The 10932-nt window shown below is 43.5% G+C and overlaps 1 long non-coding RNA gene across 1 annotated transcript; it reads right to left on the bottom strand.

Moving 5' to 3' along the window:
• Positions 1-5739: 5739 nt before the first annotated feature.
• On the bottom strand, positions 5740-7357 carry LOC119152867. Its single transcript, XR_005105954.1, has 3 exons — positions 7273-7357; positions 7061-7186; positions 5740-6894 (listed from the first exon to the last, which is right to left on the bottom strand). It is a non-coding gene; the product is annotated as an uncharacterized LOC119152867 (long non-coding RNA).
• Between the last annotated feature and the right edge of the window lie 3575 nt (positions 7358-10932).

The raw sequence follows: 10932 nt of genomic DNA, 5'->3' as shown, positions 1-10932 counted from the left end.
GACGTGCTGCCTGCCAGTATACGGCATCTTGGAAGCCACAGATTATGCAGTTACTTGGAGAAACTCTTTGCTGGCACAACCAATTGCTAAATTTGTCCTAGGTCAGTACAAAACTGCATTTGCAAATTGTATCCATTGCGAGTAACAGTAGAAGAGGAGATCTGTTGTCATCCTACTTCATCAGTAATGCTGATGTGGAAACCAGTGTTTCAGTAGTCACCAGCTTTCTCACTTAAGAATCACAGACTTCTGAGCAAAAGGGTAAATGCTTCTGGAGTTCTCAGTATTACTGCTGAACGTCCTCGTGAACAATTGCCCCCTGCACTGAGGTTTATTTCTTTTGGTACATTTATTATGCTTGGGGGAGGCGGGGGTGGAAAAGTCGTAGTTCTGAGTTAAAATGATCTGGCTGCACACTTTTACTGGAAATGTTTTACCATGAAGATGCTGGTATTTTCTTTTCCACTGCCCCACAGGTTGAAGGCTTCAGCTGTCTAGGCATAGTAAATTGCTCTTAAAGAACCATGTAAAACACAGAGAGGGTTTTGTTACTTGTTTTCCATGCACTCTCATGCACTTTCACGTCACTCACGGAGTTTGAGATCATCACTACAGGCAGACATTGAGAATAGCCTTTGCTTATACATACAGTGCAGCACAATTGCCCACAGGGGTTCCCTATGCTAATAAACTGTCACAACATCCATGAGAGTTTTTGGAATCAGATTTAAAGATAGCTGATAATCTATGCCTATAAAATGAGCCTCAGCGCACCAATGGTTTTCCTTCCCACGGAATAAGAAAACTTGAAATATCAGTGTGGGATGTGTAATCCTGTGCTGCAGTGACTTCACGTACAAAAATGCAAAGTACCTACAGTTCCCACATACTTATTACATTACCTATTGTGTTTCCTGGAACTACTTCTGGATTTCCATTTGCTAAGTCTTTTTGGCAAGCCAATAACTGCCTCTTTTATCCTGCCACCCAAAAATAATATTTCTAATTTTTAGAATTCCATTATGTAAAAGACTCTAAAGACAGAAGTCTCTCAAACACCTTTTCCATTCTTTCTATGGGGGCTACTGCTGGAAGACCAGAGACAGCAAGTGCACTTCCAGTATATGCACTTCTTGAACTAATTGAACACGCAGTTCTGCAGACACTTACAAGATTCCCCGCTGATTTTTAGTGCCAAGGTGGTTTTTTTGGTGTGACAGCTGCGCTCTTTCACAAGCCAGCTGTTCAGCAATGACCTGGTTCAAAAACTTGTCTAATTCATCTCCTATACTGTAGCAGGGGAAGAATAGGAAGAATGCAAAATGTAGCGATTTGGACCTTTCCTTGTAGTGCTCTGGTTTCTGTTCAAAACATTGCAGATAAGGCTGTGGGAAGGAAAAGAGAAAAGTACTACATTAACAAAAATATTTGCCTCATGACAGTATTGCGCGTTACACATTCTTGATCCTATGTGAACTCTTCACTTTTACTCTTTTTTGTTGGTTTGTTTTGGTTGTTTTTTTGGTTGGGGTTGTTTGGGGGTTTTTTTGGTATGTTGTATGCTATTGCCTTATTCCTCTCTTTAATCTTTTGTTATCACCGTCACATCAGTAATCTCCCAATGCAAGTATTCTTCAATAAAGCTCACCTTAAGAAATTAATCTTCAGCTTCTCTCCCTGGAAATTCCCTTGTGCGTGTTTTAGCTCTTGAGGGCAGAAAAGGCAAGTTGTTCTGTGTGTGGAACTACAAATACACAGCTCAGGAACAATGCGAAATGATAAATATAGTTTCAGATTCACAAAGTTCAAGGGCAATAGTGACTCATTCCCTATTCTGAGAACTTTTACTGCATATTTCAGGCCATCATTCCTTGCTTCCACTATGACTAATCCTGAAAAGTTTCAATCTAGTGATTTTGTTCCCTCCTCCCAAAGGCACAGGTATCCTAGAGAGTCCTAATTTAAAGATTTGTTGTTGTTGGTTTTATTTTGCTTTTAAAATAAGCCATGAGAAAGGTAGTAAAGATAGCATCATAAATGGAGCTGTTTGCTTGTGACGAGCATTATACATACATTAAACCTGTGAAACTGACTGATTTGTGTTTTGATCCAGATGTTAGGCTGGGCTGTCCCACACCTCAGTGAAACCCTCTTTAGACTTCCCTCTTGAACACAGTCATATTACTCATCTCTTTGGAAAGAGAAGACCATCTGCTCTGCCATTCTGTGTTTCACACAGGATCCCAAGAGAAACAGAAAATTACAAATATGGTTTCTGACATATTGCAAAGAAATCTGAAACTAAAATTGCCTATAGCTTTTATTTTGAGTTGGTTGCACAACTAGCAGTAATCATAAGCCAATGATTCTTTTTTTCATTTCCACAATACATGTACTTTTGTAAGACAAAAATTATGAGAATTTAAGACAGCATGGTTCTTCTGTAGAGAAAAAGAAAGTGAATCTTTTAAATACGCATTATTTTTTAAGCCCTTCCCTTAAGCTGTATTGCAGCAAAATAGTATATCCCTCTAAAAATAATCCATATTTCAGAGGTTTTTCTTTCTACAAGGGGCATAGCAGTCTTAATCTTCTAGGAGAAAGGGCTCTGAAAAGCAGGTGGAAAGAGGTCTTCCCAGTTCAAGCACATACACTGTTAACAGCTTTCAGGAAGGTTAAATCCTCCCATCAGATCGGCAGGGCAGATCTCAGATAAGCAGCAGAAATTAAGGATTATCTTGACTACGGCATGAACTGTTTACTTTGCTATTTTAAATGGTTATGTTGGCTCCATTTCATATGTTGCTGGGTAATGCTCTCCAAAAGAGAACTGAGGACCAGGCACCACAATTTCTAATCTATTTGAGTATTCCTACCGATTCTAGCAGCAGTTCCTAAAAATATTTTTTTTTCTTTTGTGAGGCTAATTTCCCACACATTTGGGTAACATTTTGATATTGATTCAAAGAAAGGTGCTCAGTCACAAGAAACACTCCCCATTGCCTTGTGCAGAGGATACGGAACAGCTTCCTCTAAGCATTGAAGTGTGAGCAGTGAATAAAAGTTACTATTTAAGAAAATGAAAGTTTAAATGTTTAGGCATAATACTTCAGAAATCTGCCAAGGAGATAAACATTCAGAGGAATAATTTACCTGGAAGGTAATGGTTGAGGGAGTGACATCAATGAAAAAAACAGTAGAAAAAAATCAAAATCATCTTCCCAATCTACTCCATCAATAGCTCATTTCTCATCCCTCTCATTCCAGGCAAATATGGGCAGAGAGGAATTAATTCAAAGGAAAGCAACAGAAATATTTGCAGGATTTGCCGAGAGTGACATGAAGAGATGCTACAAGGGCCTAGGGCATTCCTAGCATGATCAACAGACAATATATGATGTTATTAGTGTATATGACAGAGCGAGCAAGTGATAGAAGTATGTTTGTTGAGGGTGATCTGCAAAGATGGGTACATTTTTTTTTCCTATTACAGTTGTTCCTCATGCACATTATTGGTTATAGCACTTTTGAGATGCAAAATTCTTCACACATCGGAACATTCACCTTCAGAAGCCAACAGCTTACCTACCAGAGAAGTATCCTTTGCTGCATCCAGCACACATTATTTGTGCTATAATACACCTAAATCATAGCGTGACCACTCCCTTGCAGTCCACCCACAATCATATTTAAAGCTGAATTCTGACAACATCTGCCAAACTGCAGTCCAGGTCTTGATACTACAGCAGGCCCCGGAGCCTTGGATCTTCTGTTCGTGTTCCCGATCCTCAAATATTAGCCCTGGTAACCTTGTGCTAGCAAACAGAAACAAGTGACAACATCATCTGGCTGCTATATCGTATCCCAGATGTCTGTGCCGAGCGTGCATGAGAGACCCTGGGAGCCCAGGGGAGTCTGCAGACTCACATCTAGCCGCTTCTGAGAATGGACATGTAAAACTGCTGCCTGCGTTTAAGCGAAGGTCAGAGCACTCAGGCTAACCACAGGCTGGCTCGTCACATCCAGAGCTGCCCAGTGCTGGGTGGTCGCTGGCTGTTTGTCGTGGTGTGACCCCGGCCGGCAACCAAGGCCCACACAGCCACTCGCTCACTCCTCCTCGGTGGGGTGGGGGAGAGAACTGGAAGGGTAGAAGTGAGAAAACTCATGGGTTGAGATAAAGACAAGTAAAGCAAAAGCTCTGCACACAAGCAAAGCAAAACAAGAAGTTCATTCACCGCTTCCCATGGGCAGGCAGGTGTTCAGCCATCCCAGGAGAGGTGGGGTCCAGCACATGTACCAGTGACTTGGGCAGACAAACACCATCACTCCAAACATCCTCACCTTCCTCCTTCTTCCCCCAGTTTTATATACTTAGCATGATCTCCTACAGTATGGAATATCCCTTGGGCCAGTCAGAGTCCACTGGCCCGGCTGTGTCCCCCCAGCAACTTCTTCTGCACCCCCAGCCTCCTTGCTGCTGGGGTGAGGAGTAGAAAAGCCTTTGGCTCTGTGCAAGCACTCTTCTGCAATAACAGGAACATCCCTGTGTTATCAATGCTGTTTCCAGCACAAATCCAAACCACAGCCCGTATCGGCTACTGTGAAGAAAATGCACTCTATCCCAGCCAAACCCAGCCCACCGTTAACATCTGCATGTGCCCCCCCAGCCCTGAAGTGATGGAGATGACAGCGTGCTGCAGCCACAACTCATCCCAAGCTGGTTGCTTTCAGCTCTGGATCCCTGCACCTTATAAAAAGGCACTCGGAGAGATGCAGTCTTTCCACCAGAGACACACGAGGGAATCCCATTTAAGGGTCCCATGTAGGAAACCCCTCCCTCACACACCTGGGTTTGCCTGTTCACAAATCGAGGCTGACATTCCCTGCGGCCGTGTAGAAGCTTAAGCTTACAAGGACACCTGGGCTTAGGAGCAGGGCTAGCCATCCAGGAGGCAAACAGAACAAGGCAAAATCAAGCAAGCGAAACAAGCTGTCAGACTGTGATGGAAACTGTCTCGTCATAAGAGGGAATCCAAATAGTTTAAAGGTCTCCGACCTCCAGAAGGCTCCTCTGGAGTACACAGAAACCACTCTGATGGAGCGCAGGGAATAACGCTAGCACCAGCAAAACACCACTGCCTCTGAACTGGCAAAGCAATCGCAAAACCATGTGTTTTCTTTCTGCCTTGATATTTTTGGCACCTTCTTTCTGTTGCCACCCCGAGGAAAGAAGAACAGACACTTCAGGTGATTTAGAGCTCAGCCTTCCTTTGCAGCCGCCACCGAGTCACAAGCCTCCTTGCAAGTTGCAAGACTGTTTAAAATCGCCTGTTGGCTTCAAAACAACCAGTCCCATAAAAAAGTGACCGGAAAACAGCCAATGTTTTTTAATTCTTGAAGGTTACATCCGTCAAGGTAGATGTAACCTTGAAAAAAGATTTCGCTGCCATTTAATTCTCTTTTGATAAACACCCAGCTTTCTTGAGGGAGTGAAAGGAAGAAGGCAAGGAAGCGTAACGAAGCAGATCCTCTTGGTACCAGGGGACAAGCCTGTGCGTTGCTGGTGACTGCAGTAGCACACAATGTACCACCACTCTCCAAGGGTATTTAATATTTAGACAAGGACTTTTGAATAGTTCCTCAACCAGTAAGGCCAGTAAGGACTGGAGATCTGCAAAACTGGATTCAAAGTTTTTTTCAAAAAAAGCAATCAAGGTTGTAAATCAGCCTGGATTAAGCATGCAATTTTGCTAATAACTAGTATAGTGCTTAAATGTGTGTATGCTCATCCTAACTTCCAAGAAGACATTCATATTTTTTTGTAAGGTGTTTTTGATGCATTTGAAACATTTGTGAAAGCACAAGATTTGTGCTTCTTTAGTTAACTGCTGTCACAGAATATCTTCACATCCTCTTCAACCACTCCATGATGCTCCAACTTTTCAGACAGGGCTCAAAACATCTCTCACCGAAGTCAGGAGTTGATGGAAAAACACACAAGAAAATAAACTCTACTTTTTAAATAGTATTTTTAGCCCTCAGCATAGTTTCCACAGCAGTATTAAAACCCAATTATTTGGGCTTTTGCCTCGACTGCCTGGGTTGTGCTGTTGAAATTCAGAGCATCTCCAACATTACATGATCTCTGGTGGCAAAGTCACTCATTCCCACGCACATGCTGTGGCTTGTCACCCCCTCACAGTTGCTCCGAGACAACTGTTGAATTGGGTCATGGTGCAAACTGCGTAAGTGAAACAACCTGGGGTAAAAAATTGATAAGTGATAATTCTCCTCTTTGTGAAAGAGGAGTTTGACATAATAAATCTGTGAAACATGTCTTGAGCAGCTTTGCATTAGGCATGCTGTAGGATGGCTCAAAGGAAAAACAGTAGCCAAGAAATGCTGAGAGTTTTGCTTCTCTCTGTACACTTGGCCTTGCACCACAGGAAAGGGATGTTGTCAGAAAACGGACTTCACAGCCTTCCTGTCCCAGGCAATTTTTAAATGATGACCGAGTGCTTGGATATTTTGAATATTTAGATAAATTTTCATCTGGTTGCTTGTTCAATGAACAGAGCTTCGGGCAATTAGATATCCTTCTTGTAATAAAGCACAAAGCCAAAACAGTTGTCTGTCTGGATAATATAGTTATACTACTTTCAGGAGGAAATCCAAGCAGTTCTGGAATTACTAGAACACAGCTTATTCTGTCACATACTTGACGCAAGGTAACCTTGTAATACCCTACAGTAATCACCCAAGACATCGTGGGCATAACTGAGAACAAATCTAATAGAACCTACCTGTAGTCCATTTGATACAACTTTTATTTTTGTGTCTTCAGGCTCTTTGCTGCGTTATACTGAACTCTCACTGGACACCTGAGGACCAGCTCTGCTAAAATAGAGTCAGAACAGTGGTGTAGCTGGGCAACAAGACCAGAACCAGGCTGTGGTAGGAAGGATATTTTGGGCTAAAATGACTTTAAGACAAGTGAAAAATGAACTGTCACATATTTTGGGCCAGAAGGCATGCAGAATGGACACATGCAATTATTCACATATCTATGGTCAGGAAAACATCAGCCAGCACCTTTCTATTTCCTCCCCAGTCTTGACTTACTGCCTCATGTCTGCAGCAGAGCTACAAACTCTCAGGATAGGGCACATGTCTTCCTATTAGTCACCTTTAATCAAGATGTTACATTTGTTTTATTTCTTGGACTTCCGTTATGTGTATTCTGATGCAGTTCTTCTATTCAGTTAATCTCACCTTGCACAATTCTGCAAGCTTTTTCTCTGGCTATCTTCTAAGTTGCATCTCTTTGTCTTCCAGTTGATACACTTTAATAGAGAAAGCATGATCCAGGAAAAAAAAAAAAGCTTAAATAGTGACTCATTTTGTTCTGCTTTACCTATTAGTTACATCATTTGATATGTCAGCATATTTTATTAATAATGTGAGATTCTGAGTTGAAAAAGCGCAAGCAGTAGGACATATTGCCTCTTTACACAGCAGTATGATTGAAGAGAAAGTTAATAACTGCTCATCGTGGCTTACTTAATATACCTTGATGTAAAGCCAAATAATTCTACCCTTCGAAATAAAAGGTAATTCTTAAACTACCACTAGTTGTTAATGATTACTAGAACAGGAAATGATCAATCATAATCCACATGCTAGAGAGTCATAATCTTCCAGAAACATCCTGAACATAGAGATTATACCCTTTATTTTAACAGCTAACAGGGAGAAGTTTAATTTTCATCTCAATGCTAATTTGCACAAGAACCATTAACTTATGAAGTTAATGAACTGATACATCCACCAGCTCAGTCCAAGAGCCCTGTACCCTGTTCCCTGTAGAGGAAAGCAGAAGGACACACATACTGGAAGGCTGCTGATCATTTCCCAAGAATTTGGCATGGCGTTCAGCCCTGCTTAGGATAAGCAATTGTTTGGAAAAAGAAAACCACAAGGAGCAGTGCTCTTCCCACGTAGTAGTTCTGAAAAAAGATTGCTGGTGGTTTTTTGCATCCCTGAATAGGTGGCACACAATTGGCTCCAACACCATCTATTAAACGTTACAGGGAGGAGAAAAAATGTGAGCACCTTTAATAGCATTACAGCTGTGCTTCCTCGCTTGTGTCTGTCCCTTGGACACTTCTAATGTTTAGGCAACATTTATGGGCACCTTGAGACTTGCCACTTAAAAACGGGAAGAGTATCACATGCATAAGATGAAGGGTAGAAGCAGACTGTCACCCAGACGGACAGTCATGAACCAAATTCTAAGTTAAATACTGCTGAAACTCAGCTTTGGGGATTTTGTGCGGCAAAAAGAGCAGCAGTAGAGCAGACTGGCTTCAACTTGCCCGTGGCAGGATGAAGCTAGTTTCTCTGTACCTCTGTTAACCTACTGGCCTTCTCAGCTCAAGGGCATGGGTAACAGGCAGCAGTGCCAGCAAAGGTACCGGTGTAACCTTTGAATGCATGTTTCAGAGTTCAAGTAAAAAGTCAGCCTGCTTGTTCCAGCTAGAACTCAAACCCCTCAACCTTCAGCTCTCAGAGGCTTGCAGACCAGAGCTGCAAACGGACAGAGAAGATTATTTCCAAACAATCTGGCAGCCCGTTACACATTACCTCAAGGCGGAGAGGGCAGAGGGATGGCTCCCTCTCAAGCAGAAAGGGGTGTCCTGGGAAACAGTCTGTCCACTGGCTCATGGCTTGCGTGCGTGCGAAGGTCTGGGTGAGTTTGTTAAAAGGCCATGCGATGCCCAAAGAAGAGGTCATTTGTATAAATGCCTCCCTCAAAGGTGGCACAGAGATGCTAGGCTTCCACTGAGGCTGTCAAGAGAGCTAGGGGCCTGAAATTCTTCAAAACTGGCCTGCATGAGAATAAAATTATTCTTGACTGCTTCACACTACCTCCCTAAAGAGTTACATACTTTGTTACTGTATAATAATAAAGCCATGAGAGAAGTGATGAGGAACGATGCTACTATTAACCATGAGGTATGTAGTATTTTTAACAAAGCTAATTAATTAATAAGCAAAAAAAAATTAAAAATCTATGTTCCATAAGTGATCCTCTAGGGATGAACTATGCCATACTCTACTAAAAAAATTCAGAACTCTAAGTGCAAGCTTACACAGAAGAGCAACCATTTAAAGGGGTATATTTTAATAAGCAAATAATCTGTTTGCTCTCACTGTTGTGAATCTTTTCAGTTTTTACTCATACTAGTGCAGCAGACCAAACATACCTACGCATGGACAAAGTTTCTTTCCATAGCATTTTGGGCATCCTTGGTAGAATTGACTACAACAATTTACATTTTAGCAGCGCTGCCAATCTGTTCGGCTTTCATGCGAGACAAGGCAGTGCACAGTAGCGCTGCTCCTGGCACAGCCACAGCCAGCGGTGCTCTGCATGCCACGCTGAACGTTGGAGAGATGGGCTTTTGGAGCTGAGGTTGGTGTCGTAGGAGCAGAAATAGTTTAGCAAATAGCCAGACGCAGAGGCAAGCTTTGCATTTTTAGAATTGTCTTTCAGAACTAAACCTTGCTTAAAGCAAGTGTTCTGACGACACCGGGGAAAAAAAAAAAAAAAAAGAAAGAAAAAAAAAAAAAGAAAGAAGGCTTTAAAAGCTTTTTTTGCCATGAGGAAGTTCATCTTTCATGAAACCTGGAGGAACAGATGTTACTGCGTTCCCAGGCAAGTAAAATCTGGAAGGAAATGAACATCATTATCCAGGAAATGGAAATGATTGGAAGCAGCTGTAAACTGGAGCCCGCTGGCTCTCCCTGGCAAGTTCTGTGGCCATTGCTCGTCCCTGCAAAACAGGGCTTCTGTGTCCCTTTAATTCATTTTACACTGCTGGGGACACCCCCAGGAAGGCTGGCTGCTGCAGCCCCGCTAGCATACTCAGAGATTAGCTTAGGAAAAGCACAGATGCTGTCCTAATCCTGTGTGGAAGCTGTGCTAGAGTGCAAACCCTGTATTACCCAACAGGGTCCCTTTTCTGACTCAGTGGAAAGGATTCCCTGGATCCCCAAGGCGTTGTTTGGTCAGACACAGGGAGGATGTCTGAGCGAGTGGGAGCGCGGCTTCATCAGTTACACCACCAACATGACCTATCTGAGCACTCGAAATAACAGTTACTGGCACGTTTCGACATTTCTGGGCAGCCTTCCTGCATACAGGACCGACACACTCGCTGTGAACCCAGGCAGCTATTTGGCTCTAAACCCCTAAGGATTAACACAGACCTGTGCAAGGCTTCCCCTCGACGTTCTCAGGTGTGCATAGCCAGGGTCCCTGTACCTGTGCTGTGTGTCCTGCTCCTCCTCACCACAAAAACATCCCTCCTAGCTGCAGCTGGAAAAAAAGTGCCGTCATCATCCTCACCTTGCATTCCTTAGTTCAAGAGGGATGTGGAGGGGCTGGAGCGTGTCCAGAGCTGGGCTGGGGGCTGGGGCACAAGGCTGATGGGGGGGCGGGGGGCACAGGGGGGGTTCAGCCTGGAGAGGAGGCAGCTCAGGGAGGACCCTGATCGCTCCCTGCAGCTGCCTGACAGGGGCTGTGGGCAGGGGGGGTCGGTCCCTTCTTCCAGGGAACGAGCAGCAGGACAAGGGGAAACGGCCTCAAGTTGTGCCAGGGAAGTTTAGGTTGGGTGTGAGGGAACAAAAGGATGGTGAAGCCCTGGAACAGGCTGCCCAGGGAGGTGGTGGGGTCACCACTCCTGGAGGGGTTTAAAAAACACATAGATGTGGCGCTTGGGGACATGGTTCAGTGGTGGGCTGGGCAGGGCTGGCGTAACGGCTGAACTTGACCTTAAAGGTCTTTCCCAACCTAAATGATTCTATGATTCTATCTTTTGCGACCTGCCCAATGGCCGTCATCGCTTCCAAGGAGCTGAAGATAAATGA

Source organism: Falco rusticolus, chromosome 8 (genome assembly GCF_015220075.1).
Source record: "Falco rusticolus isolate bFalRus1 chromosome 8, bFalRus1.pri, whole genome shotgun sequence".
Lineage (NCBI taxonomy): Eukaryota > Metazoa > Chordata > Aves > Falconiformes > Falconidae > Falco > Falco rusticolus.
The sequence above is the reverse complement of the archived record's forward strand: the minus strand, read 5'-3'. Positions and strand labels throughout refer to the sequence as shown.